Source organism: Mus musculus, chromosome 7 (genome assembly GCF_000001635.26).
Source record: "Mus musculus strain C57BL/6J chromosome 7, GRCm38.p6 C57BL/6J".
Classification (NCBI taxonomy): Eukaryota; Metazoa; Chordata; class Mammalia; order Rodentia; family Muridae; genus Mus; species Mus musculus.
Genome location: NC_000073.6, coordinates 59,494,956 through 59,506,975, shown reverse-complemented (window position 1 = coordinate 59,506,975; position 12,020 = coordinate 59,494,956). Strand labels below are relative to the sequence as shown.

The 12,020-nt window shown below is 45.2% G+C and overlaps 1 long non-coding RNA gene and 2 other non-coding genes across 3 annotated transcripts in view; all 3 read left to right on the top strand.

Annotated features, from left to right (window-relative positions):
• Snhg14 (small nucleolar RNA host gene 14) overlaps positions 1 to 12,020 on the top strand; it is a 1,177,441-nt gene that overhangs the window by 943,202 nt on the left and 222,219 nt on the right. Inside the window, exons 102-103 of the long non-coding RNA NR_146211.1 lie at positions 10,544 to 10,666; positions 11,047 to 11,092. This is a non-coding gene — a long non-coding RNA (small nucleolar RNA host gene 14). The remainder of the gene's footprint in view (positions 1 to 10,543; positions 10,667 to 11,046; positions 11,093 to 12,020) is intronic.
• On the top strand, positions 8,857 to 8,935 carry Gm25462. Its single transcript, XR_003946956.1, has one exon. It is a non-coding gene; the product is annotated as a small nucleolar RNA SNORD115 (small nucleolar RNA).
• Positions 10,729 to 10,807, top strand: Gm26432. The gene has a single exon (XR_003947030.1). It is a non-coding gene; the product is annotated as a small nucleolar RNA SNORD115 (small nucleolar RNA).

The window sequence follows — 12,020 nt, the reverse complement described above, 5'->3', positions numbered from 1 at the left end:
TTTCTGGTGTTTTGCAGTCATCTCACATGCCACCTTGGAAGGCAGAGCAACACAGATAATCAGGTAAGTGGTCAGAACATGGTAAAGCCTCCACATCCAGGTGACCTCCCCCTTCATGATTTGGCTTTCAATTCTCAGCCAGTCAGTCCTTTTGGAATTAGGGATAACAAAATGGTATACAATGGTACCAAAGGAGCTCGATTTAGGCTATGTTCTCCGATGTACATCCCCTGGTTTGTAACGTTTTAAGGAATGTGTTCAACTCCCGATAATTGTTTTTTCATAATTTTGACCTACTTCTCATGGAGAGAGGAGGATGACATTTTTTGAATGTTGGAATCTCATACTTTGATGCTTACAATTTTATGGCAAATAGCTACAGGAGGACAACACTGGCCTCCAGGGCCTTATGGTACTCTTCCTTTCCCTTGACAGGGGAGGCCCAAGTGACAGATACTTTCTTAGGGAAAAAGAAGGATTCTATGATATCCAAAAAGGCTGTCCTCCCCAGGATGGGTTCACAAAGGGCAATCCCAAAGATCTCACCCCAGAGACAATTTACCAATTTGGATAGGGTGAGATATTCATTTTTACCTTGGTACTCACCACATTCCAAATTTCCTTCATGGTATCATTTAGGGCACTTACTGAACCTCACTGCAGAATCACTGAGGAAAAAAAGCTCTACACATTAGGTTGATACAGGGTAAGGCCAGGTGTTTAAAGAACCTAATTCCACTTTGATTCATAATACCAAGGCCTGACTTTAGTCCAGTATCTGTGCTTACACTCATGTTTTACAGCAGGGCAACCCATAACATCTTAAATGCGTTCTCATGACCAGCCAGGAAGAACACAACAAATCAGAATCTTCTGCGGCAAAACTTTATTGCTTACATCTTCAGGAGCCAGGAGCGCAAGCCCCAAGCCCCAAAAACGAAAGGCCCCCGCTTACATCTTTAGGAACCAGAGCGCCAGTGCGCCAGAGCGCCAGCGCGCCAGAGCAAAAGCGCAAGAGCGCAAGTAAGAGAGAGAATGGCGGGAACCCCGTCCCCTTTTAAGGAGAATTATCCTTCACCTAGGACGCATCACTCCCTGTTTGGCTGCAGCCCATGGCCGAGTAAAGGCAGAGTACATGTAGTGGAAAATTACTCTTGGCACATGCGCAGATTATTTGTTTACCACTTAGAACACAGGATGTCAGCGCCATCTTGTGACGGCGAATGTGGGGGTGGCTCCCAACATCTCCCCCTTTCCTTTTAATAAGAGCAATAGGCCACCCATATTAATGAGAGTGGAGATAGAGGTCAAATCCCCAGTGTGCAAGTAAAGGAGCCATGTACATGCTTAGCTCTTAGGCTCACAGGCTTTTACCCAGAGCAACCCTGACCTGCTCCCGTGTCGTTTTGCCTGGAGAGAAGGACACTTGGACACTCAACCTTCTTGCAAGATGACATGTCTCCCTAGAATAGGCTCATATATGCCGCAGAGCCCTTCTACTGCAGTGCTTAGCCGTGCAACTCTCTCAGGCTGCTGAAGCACACTCACTCTATCTCGTGCAATGAGTCTAGCCTCGTGGGATGTAAGAGCTGAGTGGCCAGCGACCTATTGCCTAAGCATAGATATATTAGGGGAAGCACCATGTTCTAGAGCTGTAAGTGTCTAGGCAATAACCACCTTGTCTCTCCTAGTTTGGGCCTTAAGCTTACAGACCAACCAAAGAAGCAACACTAATCCACAGCAAAGTGTATCTCCAAATAATATCAATCCCACCCATTCTTTAAAGAAGGGAAATGCTGAGGAGATCCAATTGGGTAATCCTTTAGTCAGGGACAGGTCCAAGCGCGTGGAGTTGACCTGAAGTCTCAATTCCCGAAAGATCTGTTCAAATTCAGCCGTCCAATTCTGTAACATATACTGAAAAAGACTTTTTGACAAATTAGCTGCCCTAGTAAAATTCTCATACTGAATGGAAGTAATGGACAATCCCGGAAACTTTTGTTCACATCCCAGCTGAGTTATTTGCCATAATACATCTAGTTGTTTCTGGACAAGATCTATGAGTTGATTAACCAGCATGAGACCACCCTGTATCTTGACATTAGCTGAGGCCTGTTTATCTATGACTGTAGTCACTGAGGCTGACAAAGTGTTAATGGTGTCAGTCGTCTGGACCTGTCCAGACAGAGCCAAGGCTGTCTGAATCAAGGCCAAACCCAGTTCCTAGTTAGTGGTAAAAAAGCAGGGGAATACTTGAGCATTATACATCACCGTCATTAGGAGTGGAAATGTCGACATTATCCCCCAACGCTGCTCTCTCTTTATTATTGACGCCCTGGACATCACCAAGACGAGGGACATCAGTATTCCCTTGGTCAGTCTGGATTTTTCGGGTGAGTCTTTCTGGTATCCAAAATGGGTTGTCTTCATTCTGTGGGAAAACACAAACCGCTCCCCTGGATCTTATCAAAATAGGATCCGGGCCATACCATTTATTATCAAGGACATTTTTCCATTTAACCATCTCATTGGGCCTATCTGGCTCTGAACAATGACGTTCAGCCGCAGTATGGCCATGAACATCAATATTTAAAAAATTGAGTGTAAAGAGTGCCATAGACACAGACACTCTTGGTACTCGGGGTAGAGTCTCCTCAATTCCCCTCTTCTGTTTTATAAGATAGGCTTTGAGGGTGCGATGCGCACGCTCAACAATACCCTGTCCTTGAGGGTTGTATGGAAGTCCAGTCAGGTGGGTCACGTCCATCTGACGGCAGAACTGCTGGAATTTTTGAGATGTATAAGCTGGTCCATTATCAGTCTTAAGGAGTTTGGGTTTCCCCCAAGCACTCCATGCCTCAAGACAATGTTGAATCACATGTGAGGCTTTTTCTCCGGTTAACGGAGAAGCAAACATGATGCCAGAACATGTGTCAATGGACACATGGAGATATTGAAGTTTTCCAAAGGAAGAAACATGTGTAACATCCATTTGCCAGACCTGTAGAGGTCGAATACCGCGTGGGTTAATTCCCACATGAGGAACTGGCAAGATCTCACAGCAGCTTTGACATTGAGTAACAATGTCACGGGCTTCTTTTCTTGTCAAGGAGAAACGACTGCGTAATGTTTCAGCTGTCACATGAAAATTGTTATGAAAATTTCTTGCAGCCTCTACCGGGGATGATAGGGCAGCAGCCACCACTTTAGTGGCCTTATCTGCCAAATCATTTCCCAGAGCCATGGGGCCAGGTAGGCCTGAATGGGCTCTAACATGAGTAATATAAACAGGAAATCTTCTAGATAACAAAACTAATTGTATCTGCTGAAAAATATTGGCAACTCTACTGGAAGGCTTAATCACTCCAGCCACTTCTAAAAGATTTACTGCATTAACCACATAACAGGAATCTGATACAATATTAAGGGGTTCTAAAAAGGTTTTTAAAACTTCTAAAACCACTAAACATTCTACCACTTGAGGTGAATTTACATTATATTGTTTGGATACCACTTTACCATTAGCCACATAGGCACCTATGCCAGTTTTTGATCCATCAGTATATACCACAATCCCATTTTTAAGTGGGTTTCTTACTGTTATTTGTGGAAACACAACAGATTGATTTTGGGCAAACTGTAAAATTGGATGTTTTGGATAATGGTTATCTATTTGTCCTGAAAAGGAGGTAACTAAAACTGCCCAATCATTAGATGTGGCTGTCAAGGTTTGAACCTGTGCAGCGGTATAAGGTACAATTAAAAGATATGGACTTCGCCCAAAGTGGGTGATTGCTGCTTTTAGGCCTTTAAGGGCAAGCTGTGCAATTGCATCAGGATACCAATCTATTATTTTAGCTGGGGATACGTTTGGATGGATCCACAACAATGGCCCATTCTGCCACAAAACTGCGGTTGGCAATTGTGCTGTCTTAAAGACACACAAACTGAAAGGCTGCGAATCCTCAATACGTTGTAATTGTGCATTCTGTAAGGCTTTTTCCACCTTTTGTAAGGCCGGGTTAGCAGCTAGAGTAAGAGCCCTAGGGGAGGAGATATGAGGATCTCCTTCTAAAATACCAAACAAAGGCCTTAACTCAGCGGAAGGAATCTTTAAAAAAGGTCTGAGCCAATTAATATCTCCCAACAGCTTTTGAAAATCATTTAAGGTATGGAGGTGATCTCTTCTTATCTCTACCTTTTGGGGCACAATCTTATCTGGGGACACCACAGAGCCCAAGAATTGTCCTGTATCAGAAATTTGGACTTTTTCTGTGGCTATCTGTAAACCCCACTGACTTAAAGTTTTAAGTAGAAAAGGATATGCCTTTTGTAGCATGGTAAGGTTTTTATGGCACAGGAGGATGTCATCCATGTAAAGGAGCAAAATTAAAGAGGGGAATTGTTCCCTCACTGGCAAAAGAGCTTCTTGCACATAAAGTTGGCACATAGTAGGACTATTGGACATTCCCTGTGGTAAGACCTTCCATTGATACCTCTTATCAGGTTCCATGTGATTAATAGAGGGGATGGTAAAGGCAAATCTGGGCCTATCCCTTGGACACAAAGGTATAGAAAAGAAACAATCTTTAATATCTATAATAATTAAATTCCAGCCACGTGGTAAGGCGGAATGTACAGGGAGACCCCTCTGTACTGGGCCAAATAAGTTCATTTGCTCATTAATGGCTCTGAGGTCATGGAGCAGTCTCCACTTTCCTGACTTTTTCTTAATTACAAAAATTGGAGTATTCCAAGGTGAGGTAGAGGGTTCAATATGGCCTAGTTTTAATTGTTCCTCTACCAGTTGAATCACAGCTTCCAGTTTTTCAGAGGATAGGGGCCATTGAGGAACCCACACTGGATCCCCTGTTTTCCATGGTATGGGCCGTGCTGCCCCAATGGCCACTAAGGAAAACCCAGACCCTGTCTGTCTTGGTTTCCATTAGGTGAGATGGGCTCTATCCTTCCCTGTTCTTGATGTCCTAACCCTTTTCCTTCTTTATAACCCATCTTTGCCATGATATTTTTTGCTTTAGCTGAATATCCTCCCGATGGGGCGTTTTCATTGGACAAAATAAGGCCCAAATGCTGCATAATATCCCTTCCCCAGAGGTTAACCGGGAGTGGGAGCACATAAGGTATGAATTTCCCTTGCTGCCCTTCAGAGGATTCCCACGTCAAGGCAATGGAACTTATAGTGGGACATGATTGATAACCTAGGCCCTGTAATGAATGAGATGACTCTGTGGTGGGCCATGCTTTGGGCCACCAATGTGTAGAAATTATACTTTTATCTGCTCCGGTATCAAGGATGCCTTCAAACTCTTTTCCGTTGATCTTAAGGCGGAGCTTAGGTCTATCATTCAAAGATACAACCAAATAGGCAGAATCATTTCCTGAGGAGCCCATTTTCTTTATCTCAGGTCCTGCAAATTTCTCCCTGGTATTATCAGGGAGGAGCAGCAGCTGAGCTATCCTATCTCCTTTACTAATAGAAAAAACGCCCTTAGGGCTTGAGCACAGGACCTGTATTTCAGGGGAATGTTGACAATCCATAACTCCAGGGTGGACTACTAAGCCCTGCAAGGTGAGTGAACCCCGGCCAAGAATAAGGCCCATGGTTCCCGGGGGCAAGGATGGTATAGGCTCCACTGGCACCGGCTGAATACTCATTTGAGGCATTAATAGGAAGTCGGAGGCGGCACGCAGGTCCACCCTTGTGGGTCTTCCTGGGTCGCCTCTCTGACTGCTTCCTGGGTCCTGACAAACCGGTTCCCATATCTTTGAGGGCCCTGGGACCGAGGGCCCGATGACCCGTTTTTTTGGCACATAAGCTGATTGACTATCAGGTGGGGGAAGGATTCTGCCCTTTATATCCCTCACAGAGCGACACTGGTCGGCTCTATGATAACCCTTGCCACACTTAGAGCAAAGAGTGAGAGTCCCTCCCTGTTTATCTGGAGCTCTGCAATCTTTCTTAAGATGCCCAGGCTTTCCACAGTTAAAACATGTCCTCTGATCATTTCTTCCCATGGAGCGGTTTTGGGATTAAAGGATGGCAGCCGCTAAACCTGCATTGCTGAGAGGTCCCCCAAGCTCTCGACAAACTCTGAGCCAGTCTTGTAAGCCTTTGTTCTTTCTTGGGGCTATGGCCGCTCGGCACTCCTTTGTGGCTTGCTCATAGATGAGCTGTTCTACCAGAGGTGCGGCTTGCTCTGAGTCTCCAAAAATATGCTCTGCTGCCTCTGTCATTCTGGCCACAAAATCTGAGAAGGACTCCTGAGGTCCCTGGACGATCTTTGTTAATTGCCCAGTGGCTTCACCTGCTCGGGAGAGCGCCTTCCAGGCCCTAATAGCCGTGGAGGAAATTTGGGCATAAGCTCCCCAATGGTAGTTTGTCTGATCAGCAGAATAAGCTCCCTGACCCGTTAACAAGTCAAAAGTCCAATCTCTCTGCTCTGTAGTCAAAGCAGCTGCGTTTGTTCGGGCCTGTGCTTGTGCAGCCTCATGCCAAAGCGCTCTCCATTCCATATATTTGCCCATACTAGGGAGAGCGGCTTTTACAATCGTTTGCCAGTCAGCAGGAGTTAGTGCCATGCCGGCAAGCCTGTCTAACTGCACCAAGGTAAAATTAGCATTGGTTCTGTATTTACGGACCGACTCGGCAAGTTCTTTAATCTGCACGTATTCTACCGGAGCGTGGACACGCCCACCCTCGGCTCCTTCAAAGACCGGAAATGCCTGTTGTATTTTCCTTTGTTCCTCTCTGGGAATGAATGAGTCTGCGCATTGCCTCTCTGCGCATTGTCTCTCTGCGCATTGTCTCTCTGCGCAGGGCTGACGCACTACGCAGGGCGGGGGCTCCGCATAGGGCGGACCTTGAAGCCGACTGCCCGCAGGCTGAACAGCATGCTGGCTTTCGCCAGCCGCTTTTGGCTTTTTTCTTGACCAACTAGCTAGCACTTTATCTGGCTGGTAATGAGCTGCTTCTTCCTCCCAGTCTGTTTCTTCAGAGGAGAATTCTTCATCTGCTTCAGAGCTACTAAGAGCTGGCTTCCTGAGCTCATCTAGTGACGAGTATCTCCTAGAGACCTCCGCTAATTAATCTTTTTTCTTTTCTTTTTTCTTTTCCTTCCTTCTAATCTCTCCCCAGGTATTCTTACCTGACCTAAACTTTTCCTTGGGTTCAAGACCCTTGGAAAGGCCTGTATACTTATTCTGTGCACCATATTTCCTCTTTGCTCCTACTCTCTCTCCCCGCTTTACTTCTGATAGATTGTCCTGAATTTCATCTAGAATTTTCAGCCCTATCTTAATCACTTGATAACATGTGAAAAAGAACAAAAGGGCTCCTAACACTAGAAAAAGTTCAAGGCCAAACATACCTTGTAAAGCTATTTTCCACTTTACTTCTGATAGACTGTCTTGAATTTCGTTAGAAAGTTCAAGACCAGACTTACCTTGTAAAGCTGTACTCACTGGTACTCCTGTTCCCCAGCTGAAAAGTTCTGAATTCATGCAGTTGAATCCTTCTCAACAGTCTGTTTTACGGGAACCTTTATTACCGTGACCCGCAGTTCTGGTTCCGGAATGAGGGATCTTCCTTGCGCCGGTGATGGTTAACTCCCGTCCCGAGTTTTCTTGTATTTTCTCGTCCCGGGTTTTTTTCTTCCCGGATTTTCTCGTCCCGGGTTTCGGCACCAACTCTTAAACGCGTTCTCACGACCAGCCAGGAAGAACACAACAAACCAGAATCTTCTGCGGCAAAACTTTATTGCTTACATCTTCAGGAGCCAGGAGCGCAAGCCCCAAGCCCCAAAAACGAAAGGCCCACGCTTACATCTTTAGGAGCCAGAGCGCCAGCGCGCCAGAGCAAAAGCGCAAGAGCGCAAGTAAGAGAGAGAATGGCGGAAACCCCATCCCCTTTTAAGGAGAATTATCCTTCGCCTAGGACGCATCACTCCCTGATTGGCTGCAGCCCATGGCCGAGTAAAGGCAGAGTACATGTAGTGGAAAATTACTCTTGGCACATGCGCAGATTATTTGTTTACCACTTAAGAACACAGGATGTCAGCGCCATCTTGTGACGGCGAATGTGGGGGCGGCTCCCAACAATAACACATTGACACAAATGGATACATGTATAGATATGGGTTCTGTGGCCTTGGTCCAGGATTCTCAGGAGATTTTCAGGAATCACCTTTCACGTTGAGTCGGGTCATACAACATAGACCTTACAGAGGTCTGATGCCACATTTGCACTTTGAGCAAAAACACACAGTTACTTTAATCACCCTCGAAATACCTATCTGTAGTTGTTTTATTCAATTATTTTTTTGTCCTATCCATAGAACTTGGGCAGCTCAACTTGAGTGTTGATACCTACAAAATGGTGAGGCTAAGGTCACCTGTGATGTGGCTGTTGCTTCGAGAGGAAGCAGTAAATCTTTATTGGAATGCCAGGGTTCCTTTGTGTGTCCACTGATGTTTCTCTATGGTAGCCAGGAAGACTTGTGTGTGCTGGGCTGGTAATACAAGAGGTAACCCCAGGACAGTTTCTGCACAATGAAGTTGTACAAGTAGAGCTCCAGAAAAATGTCTCTCTCCTCTGACCTTTATTTAAAGAAGGGACAACAAGCGTCTTGACTTCTTTCCCTTTCCTCCTTAGGGAAGACATTCTTCCAAGTATCAAGAAAGGGAGCCCTTGCTTCCCTGGAAGACATTTCGTCCCAGCAATCCCTCTCCAGTTCCATATAACCATTCCTACTCTGAGCCAGTTTTGGAAAAGAAGGTAAGTGGTTGGATTAGGTTAGGTGATATCCAAGTAGATGTAGCCGAATTCTGTCTAGGACTGGGTCAATGATGACAACCCAATGTCATGAAGAAAGGTGATGACATAAAATTCATGCTCAATAGGATTACGCTGAGGCCCAACCAGGGCGACAGGGTCACAAGAGGTCCGTTGACTCCTTGGGGGGCCCTAGGGTGACTTCCCTGAAGTCCTCAGATGCCCTTGCCCTGTTTCCCATGAGAGGAAATGTGGACATCTAGGGTGCACATTGGTTGGCAAACACTGCATGCCAACAAGCACCTAGTCCCACAATGGAACCTTGGGCATTTCTGCAAGGATCTCCCCTTGCTCATGACAATGTCTTTTCTGGTGTTTTGCAGTCATCTCATATGCCACCTTGGAAGGCAGAGAAACACAGATAATCAGGTAAGTGGTCAGAACATGGTAAAGCCTCCACATCCAGGTGACCTCCCCCTTCATGATTTGGCTTTCAATTCTCAGCATGTCAGTCCTTTTGGAATTAGGGATAACAAAATGGTATACAATGGTACCAAAGGAGCTCGATTTAGGCTATGTTCCCCGATGTACATCCCCTGGTTTGTAACGTTTTAAGGAATGTGTTCAACTCCCGATAATTGTTTTTTCATAATTTTGACCTACTTCTCATGGAGAGAGGAGAATGACATTTTTTGAATGTTGGGATCTCATACTTTGATGCTTACAATTTTATGGAAAATAGCTACAGGAGGACAACACTGGCCTCCAGGGCCTTATGGTACTCTTCCTTTCCCTTGACAGGGGAGGCCCAAGTGACAGATCCTTTCTTAGGGAAAAAGAAGGATTCTATGATATCCAAAAAGGCTGTCCTCCCCAGGATGGGTTCACAAAGGGCAATCCCTCTAGCAGATATTCCAAAGATCTCACCCCAGAGACAATTTACCAATTTGGATAGGGTGAGATATTCATTTTTACCTTGGTACCCACCACATTCCAAATTTCCTTCATGGTATCATTTAGGGCACTTACTGAACCTCACTGCAGAATCACTGAGGAAAAAAAGCTCTACATATTAGGTTGATACAGGGTAAGGCCAGGTGTTTAAAGAACCTAATTCCACTTTGATTCATAACACCAAGGCCTGACTTTAGTCCAGCAACAGTGCTTACACTCACATTTTACAGCAGGGCAACCCATAACACGTTGACACAAATGGATACATGTATAGACATGGGTTCTGTGGCCTTGGTCCAGGATTCTCGGGAGATTTTCAGGAATCACCTTTCACGTTGAGTCGGGTCGTACAACATAGACCTTACAGAGGTCTGATGCCACATTTGCACTTTGAGCAAAAACACACAGTTACTTTAATCACCCTCGAAATACCTATCTGTAGTTGTTTTATTCAATTATTTTTTTGTCCTATCCATAGAACTTGGGCAGCTCAACTTGAGTGTTGATACCTACAAAATGGTGAGGCTAAGGTCACCTGTGTTGTGGCTGTTGCTTCGAGAGGAAGCAGTAAATCTTTATTGGAATGCCAGGGTTCCTTTGTGTGTCCACTGATGTTTCTCTATGGTAGCCAGGAAGACTTGTGTGTGCTGGGCTGGTAGTAATACAAGATGTAACCCCAGGACAGTTTCTGCACAATGAAGTTGTACCAGTAGAGCTCCAGAAACATGTCTCTCTCCTCTGACCTTTATTTAAAGAAGGGACAACAAGCGTCTTTACTTCTTTCCCTTTCCTCCTTAGGGAAGACATTCTTTCAAGTATCAAGAAAGGGAGCCCTTGCTTCCCTGGAAGACATTTCGTCCCAACAATCCCTCTCAAATTCCATATGACCATTCCTACTCTGAGCCAGTTTTGGAAAGGAAGGTAAGTGGTTGGATTAGGTTAGGTGATATCCAAGTAGAGGTAGCCGAATTCTGTCTAGGACTGGGTCAATGGTGACAACCCAATGTCATGAAGAAAGGTGATGACATAAAATTCATGCTCAATAGGATTACGCTGAGGCCCAACCAGGGCGACAGGGTCACAACTGGTCCGTTGACTCCTTGGGGGGCTCTAGGGTGACTTCCCTGAAGTCCTCAGATGCCCTTGCCCTGTTTCCCATGAGAGGAAATGTGGACATCTAGGGTGCACATTGGTTGGCAAACACTGCATGCCAACAAGCACCTAGTCCCACAATGGAACCTTGGGCATTTCTGCAAGGATCGCCCCTTGCTCATGACAATGTCTTTTCTGGTGTTTTGCAGTCATCTCATATGCCACCTTGGAAGGCAGAGAAACACAGATAATCAGGTAAGTGGTCAGAACATGGTAAAGCCTCCACATCCAGGTGACCTCCCCCTTCATGATTTGGCTTTCAATTCTCAGCCAGTTGGTCCTTTTGGAATTAGGGATAACTAAATGGTATACAACGGTACCAAAGGAGCTCGATTTAGGCTATGATCTCAGATGTACAACCCCTGGATTGTAACGTTTTAAGGAATGTGTTCAACTCCCAATAATTGTTTTTTCATAATTTTGACCTACTTCTCATGGAGAGAGGAGGATGACATTTTTTGAATGTTGGGATCTCATACTTTGATGCTTACAATTTTATGGCAAATAGCTACAGGAGGACAACACTGGCCTCCAGGGCCTTATGGTACTCTTCCTTTCCCTTGACAGGGGAGGCCCAAGTGACAGATCCTTTCTTAGGTAAAAAGAAGGATTCTATGATATCCAAAAAGGCTGTCCTCCCCAGGATGGGTTCACAAAGGGCAATCCCTCTAGCAGTGATTCCAAAGATCTCACCCCAGAGTCAATTTACCAATTTGGATAGGGTGAGATATTCATTTTTACCTTGGTGCCCACCACATTCCAAATTTCCTTCATGGTATCATTTAGGGCACTTACTGAACCTCACTGCAGAATCACTGAGGAAAAAAAGCTCTACACATTAGGTTGATACAGGGTAAGGCCAGGTGTTTAAAGAACCTAATTCCACTTTGATTCATAACACCAAGGCCTGACTTTAGTCCAGCAACAGTGCTTAAACTCACGTTTTACAGAAGGGCAACCCATAACACGTTGACAAAAATGGATACATGTATAGACATGGGTTCTGTGGCCTCGGTACAGGATTCTCAGGAGATTTTCAGGAATCACCTTTCACGGTGAGTCGGGTCGTACAACATAGACTTTACAGAGGTCTGATGCCACATTTGCTCTTTGAGCAAAAACA